Here is a 17,028-nt window from a genome sequence, read left to right on the forward strand (position 1 = left end):
ACCGGAAAATCGAAAGTTAATTTAGTGACTGAAGTTAATAGTGAGCTTCCTTTCTGAAGCACATTGAAATACAGTTAGTCTTGGACTACCTCAACAATCATTTCTAAAGCTACTTGAATCTACGCAATTTAGAAAGAAGAGATTTAACTTTGAACTTGAATTAAACGATTCTGAACAATTAACAATAGTAAAATTTAGTACGTACCAAGCTGAGCTGCAGTCACAGGTAAGCTAAAATACGGTAACAAAACTCGCACTCTTAATTTGTGCTTGTGTAATCTAACTATTGTAGCCAGCTATGAATACTAAAATTGAACTTTGAAATTAAAGCAGTGAAATGGAATTATGCTGGCGTTTGAATTTCAACGACACTCGGGTTCATTTCGGAAAAGGAAGGGACCCTGCTTGGCAATGCAATGGGGACAATGAGCAACAAAGGTTCATGCTAAGTTGGTGTAATTTTGCGAGGCAAATGGAACAATTTGAAAAGCTGAGGTCTGCCATACAGTTCTGAAACTTTACGTGCTTTTAGTCTTCCTTGTTGGTTGATTGAAGGTTTAAAGCCGTCGATCGAGGAGGTGGCGACAGTCACTCATTGTCGGCCGTCGCTGTTGCAGAAGCTGGATGTTGCCGCGCCTTCTTCTCGACACGGTCACCAGGCGAAACGGGCTCTTGATGTGCGCCAGCTAATGCTTCCCGTCCGCGACACCATGTCAGAAACTATCATCGCGAGTCGAGCGCAATTACATGCTGCCAAACCCCGAAAGCGCGGCAACTCGCGGGAGCGTCACACAACACACCTGCTCAACCACACTACCCCAGCCAGACTCCTACTGCTCTGCCCGCGCTCCACGCGGCAGAGTTAACACTACCAAAGATCCTACACACTTTGCGTCTTCACACCACCTATCGATGTAATCGTTCGATAGCAGTTTTCCCTATGCAAGACCCAGCGTAAAAATACAAATAATATTTACGAAACAAACCAATTATACATCGACATAAATGCATAAATATATATATACAAATAGTAAAACAATTACAATATGTAAAGACACAGAAATGTCATATATTCAGGTAACAAAAATAAGGAAAACAAATTATAGTACAATAGATGGAAATAGGAGGATATGCATTTCCGGCGTTACAGGCGGTCCGTCCCGCAACTTCACTGCTGCTGCGTCCCGACTCCACTGGTGGTCCGTCTCTGACTGCCAGACACCGACGACCCGGAAATACTATCGGTCGCTCCAGAGGTGGTACGACAGTGCACTTATCGATACGCGCTGCTGCTGCCACTCACGGGCAAGTAAGACAGGAAGTTAGTGACGCCAGTAAGTGGAATAAGAAAACGAGGCGGCAGTACCGTAATAGAAGATGGCAAACAATAAATGGGATAAACTCGAGCCGTGCACTGCTCACCTAGGTTAGTCTCTGTATCTACAGAGCGCAAGATCTTTAGTACTAACAATGAAGGTAGGCGACACTTCTCATTAACGTATCCTGTCTGGTTATTATTTAAATATTCACACATCTACACTGTCTTTTACAACACTCGACATAGATTTCTTAATTATACGATAACTTTTCCATTCATCTTCCGAAATATGATACACATGTCCGGCTTTCCGGTGCGCACTAGACAGAGAGAGCATTACATATTCACAACCAAGTTACGCCCAATATAGAGTACAACATGTACGGCTCTAAAGAACACCCGAAACAGAGTGGCTATTACATATTCACATCTAAGTAACACACGATACTCAGATACGTCTCCGGCCTTCCAGAATGTCCAAAACAGAGTGACTAGTGCAGCTAACGTACTCCGTCTCTCAGGCGCGCTAAAGCGACCTGGAGGTGTCCGAAACACTTCGGTTGCAATATCGTTACTCTCATGTTTCTCAAAACTGGTGAAATTTAATAAACAAAACCGATATACTCGTAAGGTAACCATGAGAGACTGTCATACTAAAAACTGGGTTAAATATAACGACAAATAATTAATAAGAATAGTTACACGTTTCGGCGCCTAGCACCCGAACGTGCCGACCAATCCGAAGCAAGAGATTTTTCCATGAAATGTCAATTACCAACTTTCTCCTCTGAACGCAAAAATATTTTATTGACGCCGACCTATACAGGAAGAAATGATCATCGTAATAAAATAAGAGAATTCAGAGCTCGTACGGAAAGATTTAAATGTTCCCTTTTCCCACGAACTGTTCGAGACAGGAACGGTACACAAACAGTCTGAAGGTTGTTTAATGAAACCTCCACCAGGCACTTAAGTGTGTCTGCGATGTTGTGATGTAGATATACGAAATGGTTACAATTAAATGTGCAGCTATTCACAGAGGTGCAATGTGGGCTGTAATTATCGTATGACAGCGAAACTTGGTAGATATTCTAATGTGGTAATGCGGAACCGATTTACACTGGAAAATAATTATTTCCAAATTTGTCCAACAGGTCCAGATCTGGCGCTGTAAACGCAAGAAAGACGTACAGAATTGTTTCCAAGTGAGAAAGGCCTAATGTTGATTTTATTATTAACCGCTGCGTACATAATTTGCTCAATTTCAGCACCAGATAATTCGACCAGATGCTGTACAGCGCCAGATTTGCACCTGATGACCAAAATTGGAACTAATTTTTTCCGGCGTAAATCGGTTCCGCTATAACGCATTAGCATACTTACCAAGTTTCCTTGCCATACGATGATTACAGCCCACACTGAATAGCTGCAATTTAATTATAATCACCTGGTAGGTGTAGATGTAGGCAGATGTGAATAATGATAATCTTTTCATATCTTGCGCCGAAAGCAGTCATTAGATTCAGCGATTCTCACATGCTACCGTATATGCTGTTGGCTTCGACCAACGTTACCGGTAACTACACTATTGGCCATTAAAATTTTTACACCAAGAAGTGCAGATGATAAACTAGTATTCATTGGACAAATATATTATACTAGAACTGATATGTGATTATATTTTCACGCAATGTGGGTGCATAGATCCTGAGAAATCAGTACCCAGAACAACCACCTCCAACCGTAATAACGGCCTTGATACGTCTGGGCATTGAGCCAAACAGAGTTTGGATGGCGTGTACAGGTACAGCTGCCCATCCAGCTTTAACACGATACCACAGTACATCAAGAGTAGTGACTGGCGTATTGTGACGAGCCAGTTGCTCGGCCACCATTGACCAGACGTTTTCAATTGGTGAGAGATCTGGAGAATGTGCTGGCCAGGGCAGCAGTCGAACATTTTCTATATCCAGAAAGGCCCGTACAGGACCTGCAACATGCGCTCGTGCATTATCCTGCTGAAATGTAGGATTTCGCAGGGATCGAATGAAAGGTAGAGCCCCGGGTCGTAACACATCTGAAATGTAACGTCCACTGTTCAAAGTGCCGTCAGTGCGAACAAGAGGTGACCGAGATGTGTAATCAATGGCACCCCATACCATCACGCCGGGTGATACGCCAGTATGGCGATGACGAACACACGCTTCTAATGTGCGTAAACCGCGATGTCGCCAAACACGGATGCGACCATCATGTTGCTGTAAACAGAACCTGGATTTATCCGAAAAAATTACGTTTTGCCATTCGTACACCCAGGTTCGTCGTCGAGTACACCATCGCAGACGCTCCTGTCTGTGATGCAGCGTCAAGGGTAACCGCAGCCATGGAATCCGAGCTGATAGTCCATGCTGATGCAAACGTCGTCGAACTGTTCGTGCAGATGGTTGTTGTCTTGCACACGTCCCCATCTGTTTACTCAGGGATCTAGACGTGGCTGAACGATCCGTTACAGCCATGCGGATAAGATGCCTGTCATCTCGACTGCTGCTGATACGAGGCTGTTGGGATCGAGCACGGCGATCCGTATTACCCTCCTGAACCCACCGAGTCCATATTCTGCCAACAGTCATTGGATCTCGACCAACGCGAGCAGCAATGTCACGATACGATAAACTGCAATCGCGATAGGCTACGATCCGACCTTTATCAAAGCCGGAAACGTGATGGTACGCATTTCTCCTCCTTACACGAGGCATCACAACAACGTTTCACCAGGCAGCGCCTGTCAACTGCTTTCTGTATGAGAAATCGGTTGGAATCTTTCATTATGTCCGGAACGTTGTAGGTGTCGCCACCGGCGCCAACCTTATGTGAACGCTCTGAGAAGCTAATCATTTGCATATCACAGCATCTTCTTCCTGTCGGTTAAATTTCGCGTCTGTAGCACATCATCTTAGTGGTGTAGCAATTTTAATGGCCAGTAGTGTAATTGTTGTCAGCAGCTGGCAACGGAAGAACAGCAGATACCATAAGTGCAGATTAGTAGCCACGAGCGGGTATTAATTCCTGTGTTACTGTGTTGCCAAACAAACGGCAGTTGCGGGCAACACGCAGAGTCATCAGGTAGGTGACAACTGCGGCACGTGGAAGTAGCAAGGTAGCGAGGTAGCTGTGACAAGAGGGAGTACGTAGGCGGCGCTCGCCGGCGTGCACCTGAGGCAGCGGCGGTGGCTGTGGCAGGGGGAGACAAATTTATCCCCAGCGGGTCGTTGGACGGCACGCGACCGTGACGTCTTTAGCATGGCGACCAGCTGGCGCGGCGGCTATCGACCCATTACCATAGAAACAATGCAGTATGCAGGCGCGGCCGGCCAGCCAGGTGCACGCCGCTACGCCCCGCTCGCCAGTCGGCTAGCGACGCATCGCGCGCACACACCTGCCCGCCGCCTCGCACCTCCCACCACAACACTCCGTCTCGCTCTGGCGCTGCAGGTGTCGTCGAGTGGGGCTCTTCCGCTGCGCTTGCCGAGGCGGCGCCTTCTTATTTACGGGGTGAGTGCGAAATCTACCGGCTAATTTTTGGAGGTATTACCACAGTCTAACATAACAGTCGTGACACTGCTGTAAAAGTTGTTACTGTTCGACAGATGGAGCGACAGTAGCGCTCCAAGCGGCGAGTAAGGTGAACATCAGACGCGTCGTAAGCATAATGTTTGTTTTCCAACCATTTCCTATGTAATTTACGAAATATGTGAGCTATTTTCTTGCCTCCAATGGTTTATGTAGTATCACAAGGCATATATGTTCTAAAAATGTATGTAGTATCACAAGGCATATATGTTCTAAAAATGATTCCAAAATAAGCGCAAGTATGGGCAAAAACCATGAATCGAGTGGCAAGCTACAACACATTCGTGAAGAAACACTTGTGACGTTGGATAAAACTGCAGTTTACCACATTGATATCAAAAGAATATAAACACACAGATTCGCACGTAAGAAGCACAGACATGTTCCTCTACATGCAAAAGCGATCGACAGCTCATGTATCGTTCTGTAGGCCTACTGTGTTTGTCACTGTCGCCTGTTGCCACAAGTACGTCCTTCATCTTTATATTATTATAGGTGGTGCAAGCAACTGCCAAACAGTGGTAGAAATATGTTGAAAACATTATAATGAGCTGATTACATTACATTTCACGCAAAACCAAATATTTGAATAATTTTCAAACAATCTGTCAGTGAACAAGGTGCTAACAAAATAATGTCATCACACAAAGGAAGCAGGGAAAATTAAGTGACTAACAACAGAAGTGAATGAAATGCGTACTAAACATTACGCTTTTGTAAGACACGAATAACTGCACTTAATCTAACCACTTTATCGTCAAAGCAGGTCTGCGTTGACGAGTCACACAAATCTGGCACTGATACATTGAGAGTTGAACTGGCTGCTTCTGTGTCGTAGGACTGTTTTACAGCTTTAGATAGATTGTCGAATCTTTGTGGCAGTTTCCCCTTCATCGTCAGTTGAGGTGGCTTATTTGGGATGCCAAACAGCGTGGGTACTGCATTCCACACGAGTTTATTATTGTCTGCGTTCATGAACTGGTTTTGTTCGAAATGTAGCGAACAAAACCTAATATTATTATACAGGTAAACTGGGTCTTTCCTCAAAAGGTCTTCTCGTCTGCTTTTATCTAGCCATTTTCTGCTCCTAAAACGAAACATTAATCATTACACACATGTATTCTGCAAGTGAATCCTTACGATACAGTTTAGTAACATGATAGTTTATATCTGTCAGGATCCTTAGGAAACCTAAAAAAGACAGCTGTGGTGTCTTCTACGTATTGTTGCTGTAATTTATTGCGCTACAAACGCTCCCGCTTGTAAAAGCCATTGTAGAAATCAAAATAAACAATCACTATTCGCTTTCACGATCGCGCCGAACTCACAGTTTAAGTTACTGGCCGCTTGGGGCGCTGCTGGCGCGGTAGGCAACAAAATCGAGGCGAAGTGTCGCGACTGTTATGTTAGACTGTGGTATTACTCGTCAGAGTGGACTGTGGACCCGGCAGCAGCACGAACTAACTTGCTAGCACTACTATAGTCCCGTTAAAATACTTACTATTTGACATCTGTCACATGCCGCTATAGTGTTGCCACAACAGCTGCCGGCTACCGCTCGGCTATAAGAGACACGGCGGATCACTTCACTCACGCTGCTTTATTGTGTAACGCGGAGCAATGTTGGCAGCGCCCGCTCGAGGAATGGAAATGGGAGATGCCCTGTCGAGAGTTGATTTTAAGTGACCGCAGACTGGACTGTAGCAGAGGACGTGTTCTATAGCCCCGGACTCATGTCGTCACCTAACCACAACCTTCACCTAATCACAACCTCGCGATGTACAACTTATCCGAGATAACAGTGACCAACAGTTTGTGGCAGAACTAAAATCACGATCGCTTTGTTGACGGCGATTAAAGCTAACGTCGATGAGCAAAGTCAAAACAGAAAAATTTCAGTTTCAGCGGTAAAAGCAAAGTGTAATTTGTCATTTTGTCATTGTGTCATTGGTTACTTGAAATTAAGTAAAGGTTTTTTTTAAATTACCGCTACCAGTCACAAAATTTGTCAACTGTTATATTATTTATTTAGCGACATGTTTCGAGGGTTAAACCTCATCTTCAGGCTAAATGGCATTACAAAAGCAACTTTACAATAAGGTCATACTGGTATTACATAGTCTTTTCGTAAATGCTGTGGTCATCTTGTCCACTGAAAAACAGAACTGTGTGGTCGTGTTTCCAAGTTCCTGCTATGTTAGTGACAATTTGTGAACAGTGACCGAGAAAGCCACGGAAATGGATACAGTGCAACACATCACAACGAGACGGCCACGCCAGAAGAACAAAAATGACCATAGCATTTACGAAAGGACTACATAATATCAGTATGACCTTATTGTAAAGTTGTTTTTGTAATGCCATTTAACCTGAAGATGAGGTTTAACCCTCGAAACATGTCGCTAAATAAATAAACAATATAATAGTTGACAAAGTTTGTGAATGGTAGCCGTAATTAAAAAAAAACACCTTTACATATTTCTTGAGATAGTCGCGGTCGCAAAATAGTCAGAATGGCTTCAAATACCTGAAATTATCCTCACACTGACTGCACGAGCTGCAGCTTTGCCAACCGATGAGCAGTCTTGGTTGGAACTTGGTTGCAGAATGTAGGCGACACAAGCAGATTCCAAACCAAAAAAGAATGATAGCAAGAAAAACAAGAGCTAATAAAAAATGCAATAAGATTTCGAAAATGACGCGGGAAAGTACTATAAATAAAAAATATTACATTGAATCAATTAACCGAATAAAAATAATAAAGTCTTTCTTTTGGACTCAGAGGTCAAATAAAGTTTGCTGTATTTGACGTGATAGGAACCTACGACCTTTTATATGTCAGGTTAACACGCTGACCACTGCGCCAAGCCACTACTCTGCGAGAGCGTTATATTTATATCAGTAGTAATCCAGCGGCAACGATTAAATGCAGCTGGCATAAATTCGACTTCATGCAATGTCGTGCGAAGCTAATCTAATCTAGATCGATCTCTGTGATTATGATAGCTGCGTGTGTGATGCAGAATTGCGTCTTGTGCAGAAGGACCCAGTAGTGTTTGGTTAGTGCAGCGTAAGAAACGTGCGTTAGTACCTGTGTGTGTGTGTGTGTGTGTGTGTGTGTGTGTGTGTGCGTGTGCGTGTGCGGTTGTCACGTGTGATGATACACGAAATAAAAGGGGCAGATCCAGGATAAAGGAGCCAAACATGTCAAGAAAGAAAACCGGCTAAGGAACTCGAACTGCCAACGGCGAGCGGTCCGGGCTTGACGTTGATTGGTCTGATTTGAGGAAACAACTCAAACGCGTGAAGTGTCACCTATCAAGTAATTTTAATCTGACTATAGGTACAGCCACGATCCAGTACAAAAGCAGTGCGCATTACTGTATCGCAGTGCAAAGCACGAGAAGCGATAGCGGTAAATGCGTTCGCCGGCAGCGCCGACGCCATGCTGTGTTGTTGTAGTGGTGGTGGTGGTGGTGGTGTTGGTGTTGGTGGTGGACTTCGGTCTGAGGACTGACTTGACGCAACTCTCCGCACTAGACTATCTTGTGCAAGTCGCTTCATGTCTGCGTAACTATCCAAAGCAACATCCATTTGGATCTGCTTACTGTATTCATCTCTTGGTCTTCCCAACACTTTCTTCCATAAAGTTAAATGTATTCGCGTTTGCGAATGTGGACAACCATCGGTAATTTCCAAGAATTATTGCCTTTCGAAGTATTGTGGTCCAAACGATACATATCGAACGTGCGATCGTAAATCAGTCATGCGATTCCGGTGGCGGGTTTTGTGATCAATTATTTATGATCGCCATTTTTATTTGTTTTCCGTCGTTCCCTTAGTTTCTCTAAATTACATACCTCCACGAATTGTTTGTGAGTTGCTAGGGAAACCCGGACGATTTATGTCGTTAGTGAGTGGGATGTGTGGTGTTCTTGACGTTTCTTCGGCGGATTCTCTCACATGGAAAAATCTAATTCCATGTTTCTCCAGCGCAGAAAATTGTTCGACTTTTTGTCGCAAATATGGAGTACTACCGGACGAGGAAAGAAGCGACTGTGTAGACTGTGGTGGTGCGAAGTGTGTAAAACTTCGTAATAACAGTTTCGATGCTGAAATACAGTTACAGTTTCATTGCGGGGAGTGCGGAAAACGAAAGAGTATAAGGAAGAATACATGGTTTGACTCTTCCAAATTATCCATCCAGACCACCGTTTACATTACGTGAACACCGACGACGAGTGAGGTAAGTTGTCTTCTTTGCAATTACAAGAATTTTTGTAACGCTCTTCTTTTGTCCTTGCTGCAATGACCACTGTCCCGCCATCGGAGTCGCATGATCGATTTACGATCGCACGTTCCATATGTATCGTTTGGGCCCCGTGACTTCGATAGGCAATCATTCTTGGAAATTACTCAACCATCAGCTTTATAATGGAATGACGGATTTCCCGCATATAGCGAGCCATCGCCTTACCATTAGGCTATCCGAGAACGACTCACGCCCGGAGCCAAACCCTCATATGTCGTCAACCATGTGTCTATATCCTGCACTCGTACATTCATTATTTATATCCCTATATACGGGAGAGATTTTAATTGAAACTCTTGTCCGGAGTCGCCGGATAAATAAGATATTGTAGTGCTTGTGTGGTTTAGAAGCACGATGCAAAGTTTCTTCGGATTTGCATGCATGTCCGAAGGAACTGTGCATCAGACCTTCTTCCGTTACCAAACTGACAATTCCTTGATGCCTTAGCTTGTCCCCTGTCAAACATTTTTAGGGTTCGTACCTCGCCCGGTAAGAACGCAATCCTTATAGGATCACTTTGTTGTCCATCTGTCTGTCTTTTAAGACCCTTTTTTTCTTAGGAATGGGCGGAGATATCAAGTCAAATACTAAGGACTACTATCCCTTCACACAGTAAAAAAAAATTAGGTTCCCAGGTCAGTGCAGTCAAAAGGTAGGGCTATTTATGCCGCATATTTTGATACTCGGAAACTCACTCATGAAAACCTGTAGATGAACTGTCTATACACATACCGGGTGATCAAAAAGTCAGTATAAATTTGAAAACTTAATAAACCACGGAATAATATAGATAGAGAGGTAAAAATTGACACACATGCTTGGAATGACATGGGGTTTTATTAGAACAAAAAAAACAAAGTTCACAAAATGTCCGACAGATGGCGCTGGACAGCAAAATTGCTACCGTGACGGGTGAGAGGTACGCCGATATGTTACAGAATCGCATCATCCCCAGCCTGGCTGATAAACACCTCCTGGAACGTACGATGTTTATGCAGGATGGCTCTCCACCCCATATTGCTAGACGCGTGAAAGATCTCTTGCTCGCGTCGTCTGGTGATGATCGAGTACTCAGCCGCCACGTTCGTCATGCTTGGCCTCCTAGGTCCCCAGACGTCAGTCCGTGCGAGTATTGGCCTTGGGGTTACCTGTAGTCGCAAGTGTATCGTGATCGAACGACATCTCTAGGGATGCTGAAAGACAACATCCGTCGCCAATGCCTCACCATAACTCCGGACATGCTTTGCAGTGCTGTTCACAACATATTCCTCGACTACAGCTATTTTTGACGAATGATGGTGGACATATTGAGCATTTCCTGTAAAGAACATCATATTTGCTTTGTCTTACTTTGTTATGGTATTTATTACGCCATCTGTCGGAAATTTTTTGAACGTTTGTATTTTTTTGGTTCTAATAAAACTCCATGTCATTCCAAGCATGTGTGTCAATTTGTACCTCTCTATCTACATTATTCCGTGATTTATTCAGTTTTCAAATTTATACTGACTTTTTGATCACCCGGTAATTAAGTTTCCACAAAACGAAGAAAACCGTAACAGTTGTTTTACCAATAATAATTTAATGTTTACTACCGATTTCGCAATAATATAGGGTGAGTCAGAGGAAAGGTATGTGCTTTGACGGGTGATAGTGATTCTGGACAAATAACTTCATAGGGACAGATGGCCTAGTCCGAATAGTTTCCAAGATAGAACACATTTCATCCTGACTCACCTTGTATAATTCCATCTTCTAGCGTACAGTAAAGCGTAAAAGTACCAAGGTTGTCTCCTGCCGTATGTGGTCTGTGGAACAACGTTCCGTGTCCCGCTTTATAAAGTAGGCAACACAGGATCCGGTAGGGCCAGACAAGCTAGACGATGGTTGCTGCCAGGATCCTACAAAAACTCCGCCCGAACAGGCCGTGAAGACCCAAGGGGACCGACCGGTCGCCGTATCATGCTCAGCCCGCAGGGGTCGCTGGATGCGGATAAGGAGGGGCATGTGGTCAGCACTCCGCTCTCCCGGCCGTTTGTCAGTTTCCGAGACCGGAGCCGCTACTTCTCAATCAAGTAGCTCCTCAGTTTGCCTCACAAGGGCTGAGTGCACCCCGCTTGCCAACAGAGCTCGGCAGACGGGATGGTCACCCATCCAAGTGCTACCCCAGCCCGACAGCGCTTAACTTCGGTGATCTGACGGGAACCGGTGTTACCACTGCGGCAAGGCCGTTGGCGTCGGGATCCTATGTTCGTTATTTTATGAAGTGGGACACGGAACTTTTGTTCCGCAGGCAACATAGGGTGGAAGACAACCTTAGTTCTCTTAAGTTTTATTGTAAGCCTGAAGATGGAAATACAATATCACGAAACCCATCGTAAACAATAAAACATTATTGGTTCAACAATTGTTGCGGCTTTTTTCATTTTGTGACATGTACAGTTGCGGTTGCCCTAGGAAATGAACTTTTTGATAGTTAAGCTCTGCGCGAACCCGTTTTTTTTAGTTTTTCTCAAGTTAATGGTGCCATAAATTTCTTTTTTGCTAAATTCGAGTCAGTGATTCAGTTCATTCAGTACCTCCTCATTTGTTATCCGATCTAAACATTTAATTTTCAGCATTCTCCTACAGCACCACATTTTAAAAACTTCTATCATCTTCTCTAACTTACCTATCCTTCACGTTTCACTTGCACACAAACTTACACTTAAGAGAAATAGCTTCAGAAAAGACTTCCCAACACTTAAATTTATATGACATTTTAACAAATTCCTCTTTCTCAGAAACACTTTTCTTGCTATTGGCAGTCAGCATTTTATATCTTCCCTACTTCGCCTGTGATCAGTTCCTTTTCTGCCCAAATATTAAAACTCATCTACTACTTTCAATGTCTCATTTCCCGCTCTAATTCCCTCAAAATCACCTGAATTATGTCCACTAAATTCCATTGCCTTGCTTCTATTTTTATTGATTTCATCTTTCCAAGACACTATCCATTCCATTCAACCGGTGTTTCTGCCGGCCGGTCTGGCCTTGCGGTTCTAGGCGCTTCAGTCTGGAACCGCGTGACCGCTACGGTCGCAGGTTCGCATCCTGCCTCGGGCATGGATGTGTGTGATGTCCTTAGGTTAGTTAGGTTTAAGTAGTTCTAAGTTCTAGGGGACTGATGACCACAAATGTTAAGTCCCATAGTGCTCAGAGCCACCTCCAACCGGTGTTTCTAGTCCTTAGCCATCTCCGCAGAATTAGTGTGATCGGCAGACCACTGTGATAAATTCTAGAAATTCAGGTTCACCTGTTACGCAAACCGCTGTTTGTAAATACAGAAACATGTTTCAGCACCTCCGTACCATCATCAGTAGGTACTTTTATTCCATTTTGTAAAATGGAAATATGTTTTAGGTATTAACCGTTCATAACTAAATTTAGTCTTAAAAGCAATTTATGGTTGTTGTGCTTTTACCTTATTTTCTACTCTGCTAGGTTCTGTACGACCCTCTATATGTTACTGTGTTACCGATAGCTTGTTATCTGCAACTAAATGATGTTATTGTGAATTTACTTGGTAACTTAACAAATCAGTGTACCTATAAAAGTAATTATGTTGCGTGAAAATAGTTTGCAACGGTGTGATTACTTACAGTTGTTTTCGAAGTATCTGTCCTTATTCGTTGTGGAAATGCACTCAGAAATGCGATACCTGGTTGGGAGTAAACTCATTCGCAAGCTGCACTTTTGCACTTGAAAAAACATAATGTTTATGTCTATCCTGTATGTCAAGTACCTGTTGATGTTCACTTCTTTTCATGTCAGTCCAGCTGCAAATTTGAACTTAGTTTACTTTCTGTCTGTATTTCATTTAGCTGTTTGCGTCGACTTTAATGTGTTAAATTGTGTGCCAATGCATAGCGTAGTGTAGTCGTTTATAATCTGTTTTCCTTCTTCTAATGCCTTCTGTATTTGGAAATTTTCTACTGTTGTAAGTTTTTGGTATAGTCTGTGTATTTTTAAATCTGTGTCTGTATCAGTTGGGTGGTGGTTGCACGCTATTGAGGCCCAAATTTCGTTAGAATAATTAGTACTGAATAAAAGTATCAACCTACGATAACATAAAGGTGCTGAAACACGTTTGCGAATTTACAAGAAAAGGTTGTTTACATAATAGGCGCGCTTGAATCCCCATAATTTAGCCTGCATATATTGCTGCTGCTATGTCGTAAAAACGAATGTGATTAGTGCTGTGCTGACGTCTTTAAATTTGCTGACAGTAAGAATGTCAGCGCTGACGGAGAAGATGACGAAAGGTGAAAGCAAGATTGAGCAAATCAACGGCTTTCAAATAACTGCACGAGGGACACAATACTACTGCACTGAGTTCGGAAATCAAGAAGCAAGGCTCGAACAACAAATATGCCGTTGATGATATGGATGGATGTGTTAGGGGTCGTCCATTAATTAAGTGAAAGTTTTTCTTCAAAATTTGGGCCTCCTTCTCTCCCCTAGGTAAGATATTGTTCGAAAACGCGCCCCCCCCCCTACCCCTCCATCCACACCCACGTGAAGTTGACCCCGTATCCGGGAAAAAATCTTAAATATGAAATTTTTAAAATTAGTTTTAAATATTGATTGAAACATTGTAACAAAATTATGTTTCGTTTGTAAAGTGCGTTAAACAATGTTTTTAACACATTATTAAAAATCTTCATTTTAAACACGCCAACCCTTAGTTGTTTTCGGACGGACGGAACAGAGATAGACGAACATACAGGCTCCACGTATTAGTATTAACCGTTTTGACGGATCCCTAAAAACCGATATTTTCTAGATACACTCCTGGAAATGGAAAAAAGAACACATTGACACCGGTGTGTCAGACCCACCATACTTGCTCCGGACACTGCGAGAGGGCTGTACAAGCAATGATCACACGCTCGGCACAGCGGACACACCAGGAACCGCGGTGTTGGCCGTCGAATGGCGCTAGCTGCGCAGCATTTGTGCACCGCCGCCGTCAGTGTCAGCCAGTTTGCCGTGGCATACGGAGCTCCATCGCAGTCTTTAACACTGGTAGCATGCCGCGACAGCGTGGACGTGAACCGTATGTGCAGTTGACGGACTTTGAGCGAGGGCGTATAGTGGGCATGCGGGAGGCCGGGTGGACGTACCGCCGAATTGCTCAACACGTTGGCCGTGAGGTCTCCACAGTACATCGATGTTGTCGCCAGTGGTCGGCGGAAGGTGCACGTGCCCGTCGACCTGGGACCGGACCGCAGCGACGCACGGATGCACACCAAGACCGTAGGATCCTACGCAGTGCCGTAGGGGACCGCACCGCCACTTCCCAGCAAATCAGGGACACTGTTACTCCTGGGGTATCGGCGAGGACCATTCGCAACCGTCTCCATGAAGCTGGGCTACGGTCCCGCACACCGTTAGGCCGTCTTCCGCTCACGCCCCAACATCGTCCAGCCCGCCACCAGTGGTGTCGCGACAGGCGTGAATGCAGGGACGAATGGAGACGTGTCGTCTTCAGCGATGAGAGTCGCTTCTGCCTTGGTGCCAATGATGGTCGTATGCGTGTTTGGCGCCGTGCAGGTGAGCGCCACAATCAGGACTGCATACGACCGAGGCACACAGGGCCAACACCCGGCATCATGGCGTGGGGAGCGATCTCCTACACTGGCCGTACACTACTGGTGATCGTCGAGGGGACACTGAATAGTGCACGGTACATCCAAACCGTCATCGAACCCATCGTTCTACCATTCCTAGACCGGCAAGGGAACTTGCTGTTCCAACAGGACAATGCACGTCCGCATGTATCCCGTGCCACCCAACGTGCTCTAGAAGGTGTAAGTCAACTACCCTGGCCAACAAGATCTCCGGATCTGTCCCCCATTGAGCATGTTTGGGACTGGATGAAGCGTCGTCTCACGCGGTCTGCACGTCCAGCACGAACGCTGGTCCAACTGAGGCGCCAGGTGGAAATGGCATGGCAAGCCGTTCCACAGGACTACATGCAACATCCCTACGATCGTCTCCATGGGAGAATAGCAGCCTGCATTGCTGCGAAAGGTGGATATACACTGTACTAGTGCCGACATTGTGCATGCTCTGTTGCCTGTGTCTGTGTGCCTGTGGTTCTGTCAGTGTGATCATGTGATGTATCTGACCCCAGGAATGTGTCAATAAAGTTTCCCCTTCCTGGGACAATGAATTCACGGTGTTCTTATTTCAATTTCCAGGAGTGTATATTATAAACACTAAATGTCATTGAACCTTGACTTAGTTTGCAGATGAAGGGCATTATTTGTACCTTCCTTTGAACCGTACGTTACGTTGCTTTCCAATCTCTCGTTTAATCTTGTCAGTGAACTTCAGCTTAGCTTCCTTCCACAAACTTTTAACTTCTTGCTCGCATCTATGTTTCAAATTGCATGCATGCCGCTTAATACAAGCATTGTAAAAAATTTTGCGGCACTTCTTTCAAATCGGGGTCCTGGGCATACGGCCGCTGTGGCCGAGCGGTTCTAGGCGCTTCAGTCCGGAACCACGCTGCTGCTACGGTCGCAGGTTCGAATCCTGCCTCGGGCATTGATGTGTGTGATGTCCTTAGGTTAGTTAGGTTTCAGTAGTTCTAAGTCTAGGGGACTGATGACCTGAGATGTAAAGTCCCATAGTGCTCAGGAGCCATTTGAACCATTTGAGCATACGTACGTGTAAAGCATTCGCTTCATTTCAGAGAGACCATAAAGATTGCGGGTTCTTTAATATTGCCTATGCTCGGAGTTTACTATACAAAACAAAATTTCATCTGTTATAATAATGTTTACTCTCTGAATTAAAAAGTTGACGTAGGATTTTCATTGTCCCCCCACCCCGTACATGAGATTTGGTGGGACTTCGCCGGACCCCTCTTCCCCTTTTCTGAGCTCACGTAATTAATGGATGTCCCCTTATTGGGCAGCAAATTTCTGTGATATTACCAACAATAGAAAGAAATAGACACGTTGTCGAGTGTATCATAATAAAACGTCGGCCTTGGCGTGATAAATGTAAATCTCGTGTGGCTAGGTCCTCCCCGTCGGGTAGACCGTTCGCGTGGCGTGATGGTGAGCAGTGACACGGTCTGGAGGAAGTGCGACGCGGCGCCGCCGGGAGCTGCATCGTACGCATGGACTCTCCTGGGATAAACAGAAAACTGGAAATGTGGTCAAGGACCATCAACTGACAGTTGCAAACTAATCATGGATTCACGTTCTTCATTGGTGTCGTCTTTACGCAACAGCTGTGTTAAACAGAAAATATTACAGTGCTTTCGTGAACAACAGAGAGTGATGGAGGCATTTTCAGGCGTTTCTCTGCTCTTAAATGCATATTTAATCGAGCCTCGTAGATGTAACTTTCTTTTCTGTTATACATTTCGAACAAACAAAAAAGGAAGTATGTATTTCGAGAATCCTGCTTTCATTAATAGAGACTGACGAAACTGATCATCGATCTACGTTCTCTTCCCAAAAATGCCGAAAACACAGTACGTTCCAATTTCATTCTCACAGAGTTCACCCAGAGCATTTTGATGTTGGACTGATGTGAAGTGTAAATTCAAATGACAGAAATAAAGCCACTACAGTAAAAGTAAACAGCGCAATTAAGATTAATGTATTCAAAGGAAAACAAGTCCTCTTGCGAAGAAATGTTAATTCCTTTACACTTTAGGCTACAATCGGGCTGATTAGTACACCCGTAAATGAACTAAGCTGGCGTT

The 17,028-nt window shown here is 44.4% G+C and overlaps 1 pseudogene; it reads right to left on the reverse strand.

The window, feature by feature from the left end:
* Positions 1-11,378: 11,378 nt before the first annotated feature.
* Positions 11,379-11,496, reverse strand: LOC124597569 (annotated as a pseudogene).
* Between the last annotated feature and the right edge of the window lie 5,532 nt (positions 11,497-17,028).

The sequence above is a fragment of the Schistocerca americana genome, chromosome 2, assembly GCF_021461395.2.
Source record: "Schistocerca americana isolate TAMUIC-IGC-003095 chromosome 2, iqSchAmer2.1, whole genome shotgun sequence".
NCBI lineage: Eukaryota > Metazoa > Arthropoda > Insecta > Orthoptera > Acrididae > Schistocerca > Schistocerca americana.